This window comes from Cydia splendana, chromosome 11 (genome assembly GCF_910591565.1).
Source record: "Cydia splendana chromosome 11, ilCydSple1.2, whole genome shotgun sequence".
In the NCBI taxonomy this organism is placed as follows: Eukaryota; Metazoa; Arthropoda; class Insecta; order Lepidoptera; family Tortricidae; genus Cydia; species Cydia splendana.
This window is the reverse complement of record NC_085970.1, coordinates 5,922,825-5,943,329: the sequence shown is the minus strand read 5'-3', so window position 1 is coordinate 5,943,329 and position 20,505 is coordinate 5,922,825. Positions and strand designations below refer to the sequence as shown.

The 20,505-nt window shown below is 35.6% G+C and overlaps 1 protein-coding gene across 1 annotated transcript in view; it reads left to right on the top strand.

Annotated features, from left to right (window-relative positions):
- Window positions 1-11,601: 11,601 nt before the first annotated feature.
- The window catches only part of LOC134794765 (allatostatin-A), a 124,322-nt gene continuing 115,418 nt past the window's right edge, over window positions 11,602-20,505 (top strand). The window contains exon 1 of the mRNA XM_063766549.1: window positions 11,602-11,645. The gene's annotated coding sequence lies outside the window, so the exon portion shown is untranslated. The remainder of the gene's footprint in view (window positions 11,646-20,505) is intronic.

Genomic DNA, 20,505 nt, shown 5'->3' with positions numbered 1-20,505 from the left:
ACTGTTAAATATCATATTTCAATAGGTTGTGATATTGAACTAGATAAGCTTCCACGTTCACAAACAAAACTCTCAAGGTATAGAGTTAATGCGTCAGTTCACCGTCCAGGGGGCCGATTTTTGAATTTCGACCACTCGATTTCGTGTAAATATTTCGTTAAATAATATCTCCACTACTAGGCATTTAAATTCTACTAATAGAATTGTAATCGAGTGGTCAATATCAATAGATTCCAAATTTCGATCGCTCGTATTTCAAAAATGAGCATTTCACAGTTTTCCACCGATTTTCGAGTGACGAATTCGAGCGATCGAAGTTCAAAAATCGGCCCCTAGTGCCTGTTTCCGTCCATTTGGCGCAGTTGCTGCAGAATTGCGTATAATTTGAATGCTCCTCCTCCTTGTGTCGTATTCCTCATTGCTGAGGGTTGTGGCCTCCACGAATTATTTTGTGGACTAACTCCTTCCACTTGTTGCGATCTTCAGCAGTGTGCACTGCATCGTGGATTTTTAGATTTAGTGCCTTCGCGGATCTGATCTGTCAATCGCATTGGGCTTCTTCCGCGTGGTCGCCTTCCTTGGACTTTTCCCGTCCGAAGAATTCAAAAATTCTACGAAGACAGATGGTTGACAGCCTGAAAGTAACTCCCACTTCTTGTAGGATGGACACATTTGTATAATTTGAATATATGCCTATATATTCAAGAAGTGCGTATAATTTGAATATATATCTTTATATTCAAATTATATGCAATTCTTTGTAGCAACTACGCCAAGTGGACGGAAACAGGCACTGGACGTTGAACTGACGCAATTACCCTATGTACAAATATAGGTACTTACGTAACATAGGTACGAAAACATTACTTGTACAGTCAGCAATATTATTCGCTTAACAGCTTTGCCTCAGAATAAATAATAGTACTAGGTACAGAAGGCTCACTCTCTAACAATAAGCGTCTATTACGACAGATACAAGCGCAAGCACAAGCAGGCGTCCGTTCCATAGCAGGGGGCCGATTTTTGAAATTCGACCGCTCGATTTCGTGTATTTCGTTCAATAATATCTCCACTACTAGGCATTTAAATTCTACTATTACAATTGAAAACGAGTGGTCTTCTAGACCACTCGATTCCAAATTTCTATCGCTCGTATTTCAAAAATTAGCATTTCGCCGTTTTCCACGAGTTTTCCACCGATTTTCGAGTGACGAAATCGAGCGATCGAATTTCAAAAATGGCCCCCATGTAGCGCGTTTATGAATAACGCCCCATTAGTCATTTTTGCCAAATAATAGGTAGGTATGTAAATAATAACTGTGCCCTAAAAATAACCTACCCTTTACTTTGCCTTTACTGAACACATTACTTTCATTCTTACCTTTACGGTTACCATCAGTTTGTCACTGACATAAACGCCGTCGAGAACGTAATTTACTTTCTATACATCCCGTTTGCACTAATATGCGAGTGCGAGCGAGATGTATAGAAAGTAAATTACGTTCTCGACGGCGTTTATGTCAGTGATAAACTGATGGTAACCGTACTTACCTTAGTAGAGATCTAACGCCAACTTTTCCAAAGAGTTTTAATGAGGTGAAAGTTTGTAGTACCATTTAAAGTTACAACATATTTTTAACGGATTTTAACCTCTTGGGTTTCAATGAAATTTAAATTCTCTTTATTTATTTTTCGTCTTAAGTTAGGTTATTTATAATATGAATATAAAAGTAAAATATAAAAACACTTACAAAACAATAAAAAATACATATAAACACATTATAAAAAACCTAACCTAGGGTGCCGCCGGCAGCGGGGCAAGGCCCAAGCTACCGGTGGTCAGGGCCGCAGGGAGAGGAACCGGCGGACTATCCGCGCCGTGTCCATAATCACCGCCTTCTGCATCTGAAGAATCAATTTTAAATCATTATTAAATGGAGCAGAGTTGCTTTTGTTTTGTTTTGGTTTTGTTCGATTTCAAAACAAAGCAATTTTAATCCTATTTTATAATTAGCGACCCGCTCCGACTTCGCACGGGTTACACAAAACCTTAACAAATTATACTTACACTTAAACCTTCCTCAAGAACCATTCTATTAATAGGTGATGAAAATCCGTTCAGTAGTTTTTGAGTTTATCACGAACATACAGACAGACTGACAGGGCGGGGGAATAGGGAATATTAGGCAAAGCTCTGCGTAGGTGGCACCTTTGTGGCACATACAGTAAACAAACCACATTGACACAACACACGTCACGTCAATCACATGGCCTACCGCGAAACAACAAAATCGAAATTTCGTTATCTAATCTCTCTATCACTCTTGCATATTAGAGCGATAAAGAGGCAGATAACTAAATTTCGATTTTCGCGTTTACCGGTAGGCCCTTGTTAACAAACCGCCTTGATGCATCAATGTCATATTTTATTGTCTGTGAAAACTTGTCAAAAAACAGTTTAAGGCACAGTATGTATAAGTTAGTCTATGAATTTACTGAGTCGGTAGTGCTGCACTCTGGCGGCAGAACATTGCAGTAATATCCCCTATTTGTTTTATGTACGTAATATGTAATGATAGGTACCATAGATTCAAACAAATTTGACTGCTAATTTTTCTTGTATTGTGCACTTGTGGGCCACTAGGTTAAAACTATAGTTCGTTTGTTTTGCATTAGGAAGATGGTAAACAATCCTTTATTGCAATCCTCAATTATGACTCATATATGTACATTATTTACATTATTTTGCTTTCATAAGTAATAGTTACTGATTTTTAAAAAGCGTTTTTCAATTAAAAGACACGTCTAGATCGCGTAGTATTTTTCTAATGCTAAAAAAGTACAAGCGATAGAAGAAAATTCTATCCTGATTTAGATTTAGATTTAGATATTTATTCTCATAATACCTATTAAATTACATTATAAATTATGCTAGACTAATCTACATGAATTTATATGATCGTCATTCATATTTATATTTTATACATAATATTATTAGATACCTACAAATTAAAAAATGTCTTAAAATAATTAATCTTATGACAACAATTTATCCATTCATGTCAAAACAAAATACGGGAATAACTAAGTACGAGTTATTTAAATGTACGAGGATTTTAATTTTCGACGTAGTTACGTAACGTGCTTATTATAAGACAGGGGGTCATAATGGAGCACCAGATGTACTGTAAAAATCATTTTGGCGACACAGTTTTCTGTAGCGTCGCCTGTACGGTTACCATCAGTTTGTCACTGACATAAACGCCGTCGAGAACGTAATTTACTTTCTATACATCTCGCTCGCACTCGCATATTAGTGCAAACGGGATGTATAGAAAGTAAATTACGTTCTCGACGGCGTTTATGTCAGTGACAAACTGATGGTAACCGTACTGTTCCAGTATAGGATTCGGCAGATTGCGTTTTCGATGGTTCCCAGCAGCGGCCGCGGCACGCGCACCACTAAGGGCTCATTTAGACGATGCGAGAACTCGCATGCGAGTTTCATTACATTGCGGTTTTTGATCGGTCGGTTGAATTGGACGTAACCAACAGGCCGCAATGTATCTAAAATCGCATGCGAGTTCGCGCGCCGTCTAAATCAGCCCTAATGAGCTGAAGTGGGCGTAATGACGCGATCGCAGTATAAGAAAAATTAAGGGATGACTCACGGTATTATTTATTTATATGGGCCGGGCCCGGGCCGAGGCGTGCGACATGTCATTCTCTATGACGGCTGATCGGCGATCACGTGGTGCTTTCCATAGAAAACGAAGCGCCGGAAGCTCTGGCCCGGCCCCGGCCCGGTTTAGCGTGAGTCATCCTTAAGACGAACATATAGATTTGTATGCGTTTTAAGCTATGTGCGAGGGCGCGCTATAACTTCACATAAGATATTAACTTGTTCAATTAAAATAATCTATTTTTTATCTCAAATCAGCCTCTTAAAATTACCTACTCTCCAACTATATTTACCATTGTAAGCTTAATGCCTTTTTTGAGTATAAAACCCTTTTATTAGTGTATATTTAGACCTCTTATCTAACTCAAGTACTGGATTAAAGAGCATCCTAACGCCTACACATCAAAAATAGGTCTTCTCCCAACTTGAATTAATTTTAAGTATTAGCAATTTAATACTAAACTATAACTGAATTAACTTGTTCGTGACTATAGATATTATATATTATACAGGATGTTTGGTACATCGTTTGCCAAATTAAAACGGCAGATAGGTTGAGTCATTTGCTATCTTCCCAGGCCTAAAAATTTTTAATTTTGCGCACGTTTTTTTTTTTCAGCTCTATGCCAGTTTTTCGTAAATTTCAAATTTTTACTTGCGCAGTAGTAAAAAAAACCATGGCCAATTTGGTTTTTCTAGGCATGAGTAGATAGCAAATGACTCAACCTATCTACCGTTTTAATTTGGCAAACGATGTACCAAACACCCTGTATATAACGTAGGTATATTTGTTATATTGTTACTTCAAATTTTTATCTTATCTTATTTATTTTCGCTTTCTTTTATAATTTTATTGACTTTCCTCTAGTCCAGCGGTCGGCAACCTTTTAGCAGCCAAGGGCCAGATAGTAGTTAACGGAGGTGACGCGGGCCGTACTTTGTTAATATTTATGACTTTATGAGACATTGTCGTTTGTAATAGTGACAAAATACATACAACATACATACAAGTGACAGGTTCGCGAGCCGCATGCGGCCCGCGGGCCGCAGGTTGCCGACCGCTGCTCTAGTCTATTGTACTCAGTGCTATATTTGTCTACAGTTCTTCATCAATTCTCATCTACTCAAAGGTTAACTGGAAGAAATCCCTTAAAGGGATAAGTTCGCCTTGGTACTGCCTATCCTGTGCCATAAATTTGTGTTTTGTACAATAAAGAGTTTATACATACATACATACATAACAAAACGAGCAACCGAAAAAATAACTGAGCATTTATAGTGCGACATAAAATAGTAGAAAAAAAGAAAATGGAACCAAAAAATATCCATAAGTACTAAATTGTTGCCATGTTTAAGCATTTTGCGTCAAAAATGTGACAGTTGCGTAGAAAGTGGCGCCCTCAATAATTTTCTTCAATTTCTTGTCGGAATTCACATTCACTGCCATCATCCCGCTCGGCGGGTTCTCTGTTCGTAGACGCTTTTCGCTACATACGGTTTTTGCCGTGGAACAACTAAATAGCGATTACAAATTAACAGAGGTATTTAAAATGCAAATACAAAATGCAAAATACCTATTTTGTATTTCATATTTAAATACCTTTTGAAGAAAACTATTTTGTATTTTAATCGAAATAGTTTTTGGGACCTATTTTCTATTTTCAAAATACAAAATACTTTATAGTAGGTAATGTAGGTAGTTACAATCTCTTCTGATGTTACAATCCTGGCAACTCTCTCATTCTTTTAACATGGAACTGTTGAATTTGTTTAGTAACGTCGCACATGACCACAAGCGTAGCGAGTGGTTAAAAAAAATCTTGAGTGTTGCGAGGGTTTCAAGGCACGAGAGGAGAACAAACTTTTCTGCCCTGGTGAAACACAAACGAGACGTTTTCATCACACTAACGAGAGGCATTATACTAGCTGTAAAACATTACAAATTAATGCTAAAGTGCAGGCCGTTTTTCGAGACATGCGTCGCTTAATGACTTAGTCCGTCGGTCTCTTGCCACCATCAATGTGCCTGCTCTTCTTGAGCCGACTGGCATTATCAGAGATGATGGCAAGAGGCCCGATGGAGTGTCCTTAGTTCCTTGGAGCTTGGGACGGATGTTGGTGTGGGATGCTACCTGCGTAGACACACTGGCACCGTCCCACCTCCAACGGACTACTGTAAAAGCGGGCGGAGCGGCGGAAAGCGCTGAAATTCTAAAACGTAACAAATATAAGAGCCTCGGTAGAGAGTACCATTTTGTACCATTTGGTGTTGAAACTCTAGGTCCATGGGGTCCCAGCGCGCATAAGTTGTTCGCAGAAATCGCGAAGCGTCTGGTTGACGTAACTGGTGACCGAAGAGCTGGCGGCTACCTCGCACAACGTATCAGCATTGCGATACAGCGAGGAAATGCCGCCAGCATCCTTGGTACAATGCCTCAAGGGCCTATTTTAGATTTAAGCTAGTTATTAATTTCGTTTAGTAGTACCACTGTATATATATTGTATGTAAATAAATGTTTTGAATAATAATAAAAAAAAAAAAAAAAAAAAAAAATAATGCTTAAAAATTGGCCGTTAAAAACCATCATCCGTACATCCTACCGGTTAATATGAGCAAACAACTAGAAATTTGCACTTTAGATAGAAGATGATTTCAAAGAATAAAGAAAGTCTTTTTAACTCGGAAATTCCGAGTAATACTTTTTAATTCAGACTAGGTATTCACTACTCAGAATACCTTTTATCGCAAAGTATTTGTATTTTTAAAAAGTATTTTGAAAATACCTATTTCGTATTTTGTATTTTAAATACAAATGCAAAAACTATTTTGTATTTTCAAAAGAAGATCAAGAGAAGATCAAGGAAGTATTTGTATTTTGTATTTAAATACTTTTTATAAAGTATTTTTCACATCTCTGCAAATTAACCACCGACTTTGACGGAATAGTGTGGAAGTCTCATTATAAACGTTATACTGAATTTGACATTTCCATTGTCATTGTAAATAGGGTAAACCAGGGAGTTATTGCCCACCGCCAGTGATTGCCCGCTTTTTAAAACGACATTCTCTGTTGTTTGTTTTGTACCATTTTTGTGATAGTAGAATTTGCTAGATGACGCTGTTTATAATATAGAAGAGTTTTAAAAATAAAAACTGTCAACACTTAAAAAAAACCAACAGTAATGGCGGATTTTGTCGATACATGTGAACGTGTTACTCAAACAGGTAAATTTTTAAATGATTTTCTTAAGGACTTACTTGCTTCAAAGTTTATTCTGAGATTTTTTTATTTGATATTCCCATGTAATTACATATTTTGTGATTAAATTAATAGTAATTTCGTAGTTTTAAATATACGTCGGAGTTGAGTTTAGTATTTAAACGGTTATTTTACCGGTGGGCAATCGCTGTAACAAAGTTTGAACATTTTTAATTATTGCCCACCGTAGTTTTAGTAATTGCCATAGGTCAATAACTATAGTTATTGCCCGGGCAATAGCCGTCACGGTAGATTATTTTTCGTGTTTTGTATTTATAATAATTACATTGCTTATTAAGTGTGGTCAATAGGTCTTCGAGAAGCTGTTAAAAGTCCAACACCGCAGATGGAGGACTTTTATTGACTCGAAATTGTAATTTCCTTACCGCCCGTGATATACACAATGTTTTTCATCACACTTTCTAAGGAAAAACACAATTTTTAACGTAAATTCGGTTAAATACGGTGGCATTTCAAACATTCGTCCGCCATTTTGTTCTTTTAATTGACGTTTAGTATGAAAGGCACCGACCCTATGGCAAACAGCCACGATCGATAATCGTACAAAATATTTCAAAACGGTTGTTAAAATTATGTTTATTAAAATATGAAAATAAATAAATAAATAAATATTATAGGACAATCTTACACAAATGGAATAATAAACATCAATCTTTTAAAATCTACATTTTAAACGAATTTTTGTCTTTTTGTCTCTAAACCTTCGTGGTCCGTGTGTGTTATTTAGCACTTTAAAATAGTAGTTTTCGATACAAGTGCGAGAAGTGTGTCATTTCGCACGAGTCCCGAGGTTTCTTAGCCCGAGCCTTTAGGCGAGGGTCAAAACTCGGGACGAGTGAAAATGACACTTCCGCACGTGTGTCGAACAACATTTATATAAAGTACACTTTTTGATCAATTGTATTAAAAAAGTACTTTTCCTGCCGTTGGAGAAAAATGAAACTTTTCTCCCGCTTCGCATGCGTGCAATAAATAGCACATTTAGAAAACAAGTGTGATGAAAAAATTCCATTCTTGCAGTGCCCATGGAGTACGAGTATTCAATATCTAAATTGTTATTATTGTTTTAATTTCAGTATGCCAAAAACACCAAAAGTACAATATAGAAAAGAAAATTTGCAGAATGCGATCAAAGCTGTTCAAGATGCTGACAACAAGTTGTCTACAAGACAAATTGCTGAAAATTACGGTGTTCCAAGGACCAGTCTTCGGTATTACATTGAAAATCCCGGGCATAAAACTAGTCTAGGGCCATCACCGGTATTAACTGTTTCCGAAGAAAGTCAACTAGAGGAATGGATAATAATCTCGGCCAGAAAAGGGTTTCCTCGAAATAAAGAAGATATTTTAGATACAGTGCAAAAGTTTCTAGTGGAAAATCCTCGTCCTAATTTATTTACAAATAATAGACCCGGTGATGGTTGGTGGAAGGCATTTTTGAAAAGACATCCGAGGTTGACAATAAGAACATCAGAAGGAGTATCAAAAGCAAGTTCCTATGTCTCGGAAAAAGATATAAGAGGGTGGTTTGCTGAAATCAGCGATTATGCTAAAGAAAAAGACTTGACTCCCATTTTAAATGATCCAAATCGTATTTTTAATGCAGATGAAACAAATTTCCAAATTTGTGTTAAAACTGGCCAAGTGTTAGCGGAAAAAGGTGCTAAAAATGTATATAATATTGAACAATCTCAAGCCAAAGAATCTATAACAGTTTTGTTCACCTTTTCTGCCGCAGGACAAGTCTGTTGTCCGTTCGTTATTTATCCTTATCAAAGAATGCCTATCAAAAAAATTAGCGATTCTGTACCGGACGGATGGGGAATCGGAAAGTCTGACTCAGGATGGATGACTACGGAAACTTTTTATGAATTTATAGCAAATGTGTTTCATCCCTATCTGGTCAGCAATAATGTCAAGCTTCCAGTTATACTCTTTGTGGACGGCCATAAAACGCATTTAAATTTCCATTTGAGCCAACTTTGCACTCACCTTCAAATTGAGTTAATTGCATTGTATCCGAATGCTACAAGAATCCTTCAGCCCGCCGATGTAGCTGCTTTTAGACCTCTAAAGATGGGATGGAAAAAAACTGTCAGAAAATGGCAAAATGAGAATAATAATCAAGGCGTGACTAAATTGAATTTTGCTACTGTGCTTAATGAAACTGTCATAACCAGTTTAAGGCCTGAAATATTAGTGAACGGTTTTAAAGCCTGTGGCCTGTATCCATTTAACCCGGACGCGATTGATTATAATAAATGCCTCGGAGACAAGAACGAGAATGTCACATCGCAAAAAAATAAAATGATACCTGACTCTGCAATGCTAAGTTACGCAAAATTCAAAGAGATCATCGGAACAACTCTTTCCAACGACTTTGAAAACCGTAGTCAGAATTTGCCTTGTCAAAAGAGTAATGAACACTTGAATAAGTTGTTCCAAATATGGCAAGCATATCACGACGTGGAAGTTATGAGTACCACTAAAGAAGGAATAGACTCTTCAGTTGTTACATCGCAAAAAGGCGACAAAGCAGTACAAGTAGTAGATTTTCCTAATGTATCACCGCAAAGAAATGAAGAAGAGTGTGTTGCAGAGATAAATGACTTCAGTGAGCTAGCTTTAAAGACACGAGACTTTAAAGAAATAGAAGGTGCTTTATCTCTTGATATTACTTCCACCGTACCCGAGAAGTCAAAATTTGAGTCTACGCCTTCTGTGGTCACGGTGAAGTCAACTCTTGAGCTGTCAAGTCCACAAAGAAATGAACAAGGATGCGTTGAAGAAGATAGTGAGCTAGTTTTTCAAATACCAGACACATTTAATGAAACAGAAGATGCTTTATCACTAGATTCACTAGACCTTACTTCTCCTATACCCGGAACGTCCAAACCTGTCATGGTACAGTCGTCTGGTCTGTTGCCAAGTCCTAAAATTGTAAAAAGAAAATGTTCTTTAGGAGAATATTTAGCATACCCAGAGACGCCAGTAAGAAAATGGAAAAGGAAAACTGAAAGACAACCATATGCCATTAGCTCCCAAAATTATAAAGCTGCTCTACATTCTAAACAAGTAGAAAAAGAAAATTTGATAAAAGTAAAAGAAGAGAAGAAGTTAGTTAGAAATATGAAAAAAAAAGAAAAAACGAATAAAAAGACTGAAATTACAAATAAAAAACTGTACAATTAAATAAAAAACCAATCATAGATAACGCACAATTTATTATGAATGATCCGGTTGAAACTCAATATACTAAAGAAGGAAAAAAAAATCTGAAACGGAAAACAACAAACACGGGAAACAATGACCACCAAGAAGTTCAAAATTTTGAGCAACAATCTGAACCTATACTAAAAAAGATAAAAAAAGAAATGGGTGTTAAAAGTAAGGGCAAAAAGAGAACCAATAAGCAATTACCAGAGTCTAAACGGATAACCGTTTTAAGAGAAATAGTTATAAAGCCCGGTAAAAATAGTATTTGTGCAGTTTGTTGTACTAATATGAAAAAGAATACGAGCAGATTGACTTGCAGTTCCTGTTCGGCAAGTTTTCACGTGCGATGCATTCCACGGAAGCATAAGGAACATATACCCGACAGGACTGAATTAAATTTATTCATGTGCCATAATTGTTACATAGTGGAAGATTCTGGCAACAGTGACGATTCTGACTAATTTTATTTCAGCTAACCATATTTTTTTCAATAAAATGTTTATAATGTTCAATTTTATGTTGAAAGTCAAGTTAGACTGTGATTTATGATTTTAAGTTACTGGGCAATCACTGTGCTGTGGTACTGGCAATAACTGTGGGCTCTGGGCAATAACTGTACTTTTTACAATATTTTTATTTTGTTGCTTTGTTTTCTATGTCACGTAAGACTTAACTTAAAACTGTTAATTATCTATAGAAGGGTTTATTAGGTAATAAGAAAATAGCAATAAAAACGAAGTTACTACGTTATTTCTATGTTTTTTTTAATGTCATTCTGTTTGCGACCCTTAACTGGGCAATAGCTATACGGTTTACCCATGCATAGTTTTTTTCTACGTTTATTTAGTTTATTACATCAATCAATTACAATATACAGTATGTATCTGAACGAAAAGCAATTACTCAAACCCGTTAATGTTCAGGTCATACTGAGCAACTTTTACTATGGGACCAACCCCGAAAACGCGGAAAAAAAATTGGATGTTTCATATCATACATTTTGCTGGTCTGATGTTGAAATTTCCTATGGGAGAGTCAATTTTTTTTCGCGATTTCGGAGTTGGTCCCATAGTAAAAGTTGCTCAGTATGACCTAAACATTAACGGGTTTGAGTAATTGCTTTTCGTTCAGATACATACTCTATATTTACAATATTTTCATAAAATAGGTACTTAATCAATTTTCGACGAACCCTAATGTCACCTGGGGCATGCAGTTATTTTGGTCCGACTTTAGTCGCTCAAAGCTTAGTCGCCTAGTTAATCCTTCGCTGAATCACATAATTATTTGTGGGTTAGTTAATGAAGTTGCAATAATTAGCACCTTTTTAGCATTTAATGAATGTATATAGCATAGTGCATCCCCCGCCCTACGCCTATGGGCGGCTATATAAGGCGGCGCCGCCCGTCCCGAGGCAGTATACGCGCGGCCGCCCTAGCCGTGCAGTACGCGTTGTGATTCTTCAGGTAAGTTCGTAACTTAGACAACTTTGTGCAGGGTTTTGACGGAAAGAAATAATTATATTAAGTATGAGTGAGGAGTAGAGTTACCAGGATTTTTTAGAAGAAAAATTAATTTTGTACATAGCATTTTAAGACCGAAAAGTATCCTAGAATAAATAATTTTAAAGTTTTGATAACTTTTAAAGAAAAAAGCGATGTTTGTTTTGAAAGAAGAATCAGGGCTGTCTTAGCATATTTTTTAAGAAACAAGAAATAAATACTATGATAAATAGGTGATTTTTAAAGCAATATATATTTTTCGTCAGATGCACTTTGCAACGAGCCTAATAGTGCCTGTGGAAAACTAGTATTAAAATTAAGCAAATAAAACATTTACAAAAACGTACATTATATACATTATAATTAGTAGGATATTAAGGTGTGTATATGAAATAAAAGAATAAGTGGCTATGTAAGTGCAAGGGATTTTTTATTCAAATGTAGTTATAATTTTCAAATATTTATTTCAACTGATTCTTTAAATATTTTTAATTTGTTCAATTATTGTCAATCGTTTTCTTCTTTTATAGTAAACATATTTACTTTTACACATAATAAGTTCACGGAATAGAAGTTGTGAAAAAATATCCCTAAAAACATTCTAAAAATATTACTGTGATAAAATGAATAATGGAAACCTTAGTAATTTTATTGGTTTAACCATTAAAATATTCACAATAAAATATACTTACCTAATAAGTTAATAATTAACTAAGCATACTTGTTGATATTCAAAATAAAACAATTTTCACTACTCAATCAAGTTTCCTAGTGAGTACCAGCTACCTTAGAACTTTTCATTTTTAATTTTCAAAATGGAGCATTTTCGAGATATGTGCCAATTAATTATTTCCTTTTATCCACGTTGGATACTTTTTCTTCTCTTCTTCTTTATATTTAAGTGCTCTTATCGGTGGAGCAATTTCCAACTCATCCGATATTCTGCCAACTCCTTAACCTTCTGGTATGATACGACCTGAACCTTTTCTTTTATTTGCTTGAAATATTTTTTTCTCGGTCTTTCTCTTCTTCTCTTTCCCCTTATTTGGTTGTTGGATACTTATTGCCTCATAAAACTGTCGGGATCGGGTAAAAGCGGACCGTAGCGGAGCCTCATGCAACAGTTAGTTGCTACAGAAGGAAATTATCGAGGACCGTAATGTACACAAATTGCCTAACAAAGTAGTTTTTTTTTACTTCAGGTATTGGAAATATAATTAAAATAAAAAAACAATACTTGGTTTCTTACCTGAAACTACTATGATTTTATTTTTAATTTCGCAATATAGAAATAAAATGCTATTTCTTCTATTAATTTTAAAACGAAGTGTTTAAATTATTTTTGTAACTATAGGTACATAGTATAATAAATACAAATACCATAATACCATCGAAATCGGATCCATTTTGTAAGCGGTTAGCTTAGCTACAAGTATTTATTCTATTTTGCGCTTACGGTTTTCTACTTATACAATTAAGGTTAAAAAGTTAAACTCAACGAGCCCAAATGTATTTTGATCTACATTACTCCCGATCTAGCGCCTCTTCTGGCCAGTTTTTGAGTATTTTAACTTCTTAAATCTAAAAAGATATTTTACTACCTTAGTATAATCTTCTTCTTCTTCTTCTTCTTCTTCTTCTTCTTCTTCTTCTTCTTCTTCTTCTTCTTCTTCTTCTTCTTCTTCTTCTTCTTCTTCTTCTTCTTCTTCTTCTTCTTTGTCGTATCCTCATGGCTGAGGGACGTGACGAATGTGGACACTTTTCACCAGCGCTCTCCATAGTATAATCTTACTAGAACCAAATCGGCAACTCGAGGAGAATTTCTTCGTAACTATTATTCTTAGTACTCATAATCGGATATTGCAATTTCCTCATCCTCTCTCTATAAAAGAAGTAAAAAAGTCAAGACGCAAACCACGAGTGCTTATATAGGATAGTATTTTAGGGTTACAGACGCAGCTAAATAAGTTTTTCCCTTACAATCTTTTGTATTGAATGTTGAACTTTATTAAATAATACATTTTAAACTAGCACCCGAAAGGTGTAAGTACCTACTTATTTTTTTATGATATACCTAATATAGGTGGTATATTGGACCCTGGCGCTAGGCCGGGAAAAAGCTAGATCGAAAACTCTAGCTGGTATATTGGATAAAATAAATTTTTATGCATTGCTCTAAACAACAAAGAAAGCTTTTCCGAGCTGGAAAAGGTGAAAAAAAGTTGCGTAAACCTATTTTGGAAAATAGTTAATCTACTTAATATTGAAAAGGAATGCAAGCAAGAGGTTGCGGCTAAAACAAAAAGTATTAAACCTAGCTGCAGATTAATATTAAACTCCGATGCTGGTTTAGTACTTAGTTTGCTTCAAAGTTTTTCATCTTAGTTTCTCTCCGTGAAGCAAAGAAGGATTATTAAAATCGCCGGTATGAGGTGCATATTTTTAATCTATTTAAGAAAGTTCACAACTAGGTATTATAATACCTGTGGACAGATAATCACATGACAGCGTTCCCTGGGGTTTATATTTATTACCTAACATAAGTCAAATCATAAAACAATACATAAAGAATAAGAATTTAAAATGAAATTATCTAAATTATAATAAAATTAAGAGTTATTGTTAAAATAAGAGAAGAGCAGTACCTCTTAAAACAGGTAATAATTTACTTCAAAAGAGGTACTAAATACTATAATGTTATCTGTAATTTACCCTTGATTGAATAAATATTTTTAATTTTAATTATAAATTCGTTTTATCAAATTAAATAGGAGCTTTTGACAAAGGTTCTGCATGTATTTGGCTGGTAAAATCTGAAGCTCAAAGTGGCTCGCTCTTGACGAATTCGATAAAAGTGTAGTGTACCACTTTTCAATAAAATGGGTCACTAGCCCTTCATTACTGACTTCTTAAAATAATAACTTTTTGCTAAATTAATTAAATTGTATTGATTTAAGACGAAAGGCGACGACCGCTTTTACATACAAACATAGTCCCCATTTCCCAAATATTTTTACGCAATTTGAAGTTTATTAACCACAGCCCCTAATGTAGCTCATGCCCCTGGGGCTTCGTTTGATTTTTAGAGCTCAGCACAAAACCGTTCGCGGAGCGCTTATGGGATGGGATTAAATGTGTTTTTTTTAGTTATTGTAAGAGTTAGGAGATTGAAAAATTGTATTGAATTTGTTTTTTGCTCCTAATTTTAATCAAAATAAATAAATCTAATAATTTAAACGAAGGGGCATAGCTATGGCTAATAAATAATAAATTGTGTAAAAATATTGTCCAATAATGTAAATATCCAGGGAGGAAAATAGGGGCTACGTTTGTACGGAAAAGCGACCGTCCGGCGTTCACTATCCTCTTTGACCTTTTGATCGGTGCCTCCCACTCGAATAATAACATTTCTTAATATTATTACCGTTTTCCAGTAGAGTCCGTAATGGTTATTGGAAAGCATTAGAATGTGTAACGGCTGTTCTGACTACAAACTTGTTACCATTAACAGCAATAATATCTACTTTAATTAAACAGCGTTGTATCCATTATAAGTTACATTTGTATGTTTCCACGCCGGGATACAACGGTTCAGATAAAAGCTCATCACAATTTTCATTAAATGTACTTACAGTAAAAAAAATGGCTACAAGTATAATGACCACCAAAAAATACTGAGGTACCCTGTATAAAAAAAATATGCTTATCAAAAAAAATTACTGAACACCAAAAAATAAGGCCTACAATTACAAACGTACCACCGTTTTAATTACGACTGCACTTCAAATTGTATTCAAATACAAAATGACGAGATAAAATAATACAATTAGTCTCAAATTGGTTTTTGTTTTAATAACAAAACTTCCGTGAGACACATAGGTACATATTAAATATATTAAGAACGTGTCAGTGTCACTCACGTATTTTAAGTCGAGAACGCTCGACATGTTTCACTCCGTACCGTTGTTATAATAAAAACGCCGATCAAAATTTAAATAATGCATGGAAATGAAGACGTGAATGCGACGCAAGCATTTTTCAATCCGATATACTCGTATTTTTATTTTTCACATCACCTAATCATAAAATGGAGTTTTCTTCCCTGCTAGGAGGGATCAAAGTGGCAATTTTCTCTTCAACGACATTTCATTGCCAGTATAAAATATTAATATAATTAACTATGAACATCGTATGTACAGCCTGGCAAAAACGAGTAGAAATTAAAAAGTGGCAACACTGTAGTGTCAACACTCCTTCTTCCTCGCGTTATCCCGGCATTTTGCCACGGCTCATGGGAGCCTGGGGTCCGCTTAACAACTAATCCCAAGAATTGACGAAGGCACTAGTTTTTACGAAAGCGACTGCCATCTGACCTTTCAACCCAGAGGGGAAACTAAGCCTTATTGGGATTAGTCCGGTTTCCTCACGATGTTTTCCTTCACCGAAAAGCAACTGGTAAATATCAATGATATTTCGTACATAAGTTCCGAAAAACTCATTGGTACGAGCCGGGGTTTGAACCCGCGACCTCCGGATTGAAAGTCGCACGCTCTTACCGCTAGGCCACCAGCGCTTCACTGTAGTGTCAACACTAATATTTTTTTATTTTCCTCATAGTTGATGTGAAAAGCAGTATGTGTCACACGGTATCAAAATTATTTCGTCTTGGGCGTTAACACTTGAATCCCTCATTACGCTCAGGATTCATTGTTCGCCCTTGACGGAAATAAGATCGCTCGAATCTAAAATACCGTTTCCGTTATTACCGAGGTATATCTCGAAATTAGGTGTCACACGAAGAAAATGGAACCTAACACCGAGGTTTTTAATTTCCATTTTTTTTCCTATTGGCGAGCAAATATCACAAATAAAGTATTTGGGAATCATAAAGATAATAACTAAGAATCAATCTCAAGTCTTAGTCTTTCCATAATATTTACTATTATTACGCTAATCACTAAATAGAATACGCGTTTACTTACTTGAGGTGTTGCGTGTTAGTATGGAGCAACCAAATCTTGCGCTCCTGATGCGCTGGTTTACGATTTTCGACTTTTTTGCGGGACGTTTTCGTAGTGATGTTATACTTATTCGACAGTCAAAAGATAAGGCTTTATTTCTGTGTTCTTAGATTCAAAGAAAGTTAATAAGCTTTCTTATTAAACGCTATTTCGTACATACCGCGGTAATGAATGCCAATTTTAATGGGGTCGTTAATAGGGGTACTTACCTTATATCATTTTGATCCCTTGTAACACAAACTACTATTTCCACTTGGGTTTGTTGATAAAAGGATTTTTAGGGTTCCGTACCCAAAGGGTAAATACGGGACCCTATTACTAAGACTCCACTGTTCGTCTGTCTGTCTGTCCGTCTGTCAGTCACCAGGCTGTATCTCATGAACCGTCATAGCTAGACAGTTGAAATTTTCACAGATGATGTGTTTCTGTTGCCGCTATAACAACAAACACTAAAAAGTACGGAACCCTCGGTGGGCGAGTCCAACTCGTATTTGTCCGGTTTTTTGTCATTGTTACCTACAGCCCCTTATCATTTTTCCTCATTACAATACAATATTTGCTTTTGGAACCAATCTTTCAAATTGTATTTGGTGTTCATTTTATCTTTCCAGAGCCTTGCAATAAAGAATAAATAAATGAATAAGGAATAAAAATGCGCGTTAACACTATTTTCCGGATCCGATATCACACTGATAAATTAGATATGTCAAATTAGGAAAAGCCTCCAACTGTCAGGGATCGATGTTATATTTCCGGATAGGCTTAACCGGAAAATCGTGTTAGCGAAGTGTCAGTCACTGGGGCCCGCAATAGTAAGGAAAATTTTCGTTAAACAGATCATAATTAAAGAGTTACGAAAATTAGGGGTGAAAGATAAAAAATAAAAGATAAAAAATAGTTTATTCAAGTAGGCATATTACAATGCGCTTATAAACGTCAAATAAAGCTATACCGGCTCCAACCGTACACCTCTGCCTCGAGAAGATTTAAATACCCCCTCAATTGGAGGAGGGTATCCCAATACGGGACCGGCAACAAACTCGGCGGGACACATCTTTTCAAAACATTATTACATCTTATAATTAACATGCATTACGAGTAAATAAGAAAAATACAATTTAAATTACTATAGAATTCATGCAATTATACTCAGTAAGTATATAACTTTATATAAATATGATAAAAAAAACATATATGTACATGAAATCATACAAATACGTAGCTCTTTCAGAAAACATATCAAATCCTTACAAAAGTAAAAAAAAAAAGAAAATAAAAGAATTCACCTTATTAAGTATAAGATAATTTGGTGTTGTAAAACGTAACAACATTAAAGTATATTTAAATTTACGTTAGTTACAAAATAGGTGGTAGGCTAGATGCCTTTTAAATACACGTGGTGTCGCTTATCCTGCCTGAGCTGTGTATCGCTTATCCTGCTTGAGTTTTCCAGTGCACATACAGATAATTCAGTTTGCAATAGAAACGGGAAATCGACAGGAAACAAATAATATGGTGCAGGAATTGTAATTCTAACTCGCATTGTGGCAAGATTTCCAATATACGAGCAATGTTATGCAATTTTTCAAGAAACAATAGGACTGCACTTGTGCACTACCATTACTTTATCTAGTAGGTATTTTTATGTTGCAATTTGCTTTATCTGTGTTATCGTAAAGGTCTGGGTTCAGTTTTCTACCTAATTATAGGTAATCTTAAGCATTTTAACTCTAATTTTCTCTAGATTTGTTACTTTACCAAATGTTTAGTGTCTCGCTAATTGATAATTACTTACCTACTTATTTCTTATTTTTAAAAACTAAATCAAATTATTGTCAAATATGTAACGGGTGTTTCCCTCTTTGTCATCATATAATTAATTCCCATTTGTCTTCGTGTAACGGGAAAAAAATGATGCTGTTATGTCATTATTTTCTCAAGAATTACTAGAGATGGGTAAGTTAAAATTTTAAATGCATTTTATTTAATTCGTTTAGAGAGTGTCACTAGTGAAAATTCACCTTATACTGCCTTTACGCTTACCGTCCACTTGAAATGAAGTCACAACCCCTACTGACGCAATGAAACCGGCTTACCTTAATGAAATTATTTAGGTTCATCAAGGCTAAACTTAAAAATACAAATTGAGAGCTAACTTTTTTGCCTATCCAGGCGAATTATTCAAATAATGACCATAGCCTAGCCTTTTTTGCTTTCTCCGGGATCCCCTCGCGCCCACACTGTACTCAATATCTTAGACAAACCTTACTATATGAAAGAAAAACATATAATCTTAAGTAGATTTACAAAGGGCCTTCTCCTACCAGAATTTTATAAAATCGACACCAATAAAAGACTACCACGCTCAGAAACTCGTGTGTGGAGGGGTAATAGAAAAAGTTGCGTAAAAAGGTATGTGATAACTTAGATTGAAACTTGGCGTTAGTGAACTTCAAGTCGTGTCGCTTTGTACAACATATTTCACAATTTTAAACGTGGAACCGATATTACCTATTTATTATATTTAAGTAGGTGTGGTTTTTAGGGTTGCTTAGTTAAAATGGAATAAACTGTTCGTCATGTCGGTCGTTTAGATATTTAATAAGCTTACCTTGAGTTCTGTTTGTGTGTTTGTTTGTGTTGTGTGTTTAGAGCGCTGGTGGCCTAGCGGTAAGAGCGTGCGAATTTCAATCCGGAGGTCGCGGGTTCAAACCCCGGCTCGTACAAATGAGTTTTTCGGAACTTAATGTACGAAATATCAGTTGATATTTACCAGTCGCTTTTCGGTGAACATCGTGAGGAAACCGGGCTAACCCCAATAAGGCCTAGTTTCCTCTCTGGGTTGGAAGGTCAGATGGCAGTCGCTTCCGTAAAAACTAGTGCCTACGCCATTTCTTGGGATTAGTGGTCAAGCGGACCCCAGGCTCCTATGAGCCGTGGCAAAATACCGGGACGCGAGGAAGAAAAAAAAAAAGATGTTCAGTAGGCCCTACATATCCACCAAGTTGTTCAGTATGACTTACATACTCACCTCTTAGAGTGTGGTCAAACATAATAAAAACACTTTTTACAGGTATAGGTGTTTACTTAAACGTACATGTTAACGACCTTATTATCAATCGTTAATTCATATTAAGCACTCAGCGACGTCATTCGTAGCTATAAATTAAGAGTGTTTAACGATCAACAAGTGACTGAGGCCAGTCAGACACTGCTCACATTTTGTACGAGTTTTATTCGTGTCAACACTTACGAACACGCACGAATGATCCCCACCTTCTAATGTTCGTTTTTTTTAGCATTAGAAATAAGGTAAACAATCTTGATGCGTCTTTTTATTGAAAAACACGTTTTAAAAATAAATCACGGTAAATATTGCAACAATTATGAATCATACGATCATTTATGTTCTTCTGCTTTCATAAGTAATAGTTACTGATTTTTAAAAAGCGTTTTACAATTAAAAGACATGTCAAGATCGCTTACCTTTTTTCTAATGCTAAAAAAACGAACTATAAGTAACAAGGGAGAGCACTCAATGAGTGCGAATAGGGCTGTGGACTGACTAGACAAATCAGGGCTATAACCGCGTAAATCGAAGTTCGCAAATTGCGGGCATCTTTCTCTGTCACTCTAATTGCGCCTTCATTGGAGTAAAAGAGAAAGATCCCCGTAATTTGCGAATTTCGGTTTTCGCGGTAGGCCCTCTGTTTCTTTTTTCACGAAACAGAAACCAAACAATAACGTCACGGTCAAGTTACCTAATTTTTATAGTTCTTTCGGATTTATTAAATAGAAATTGT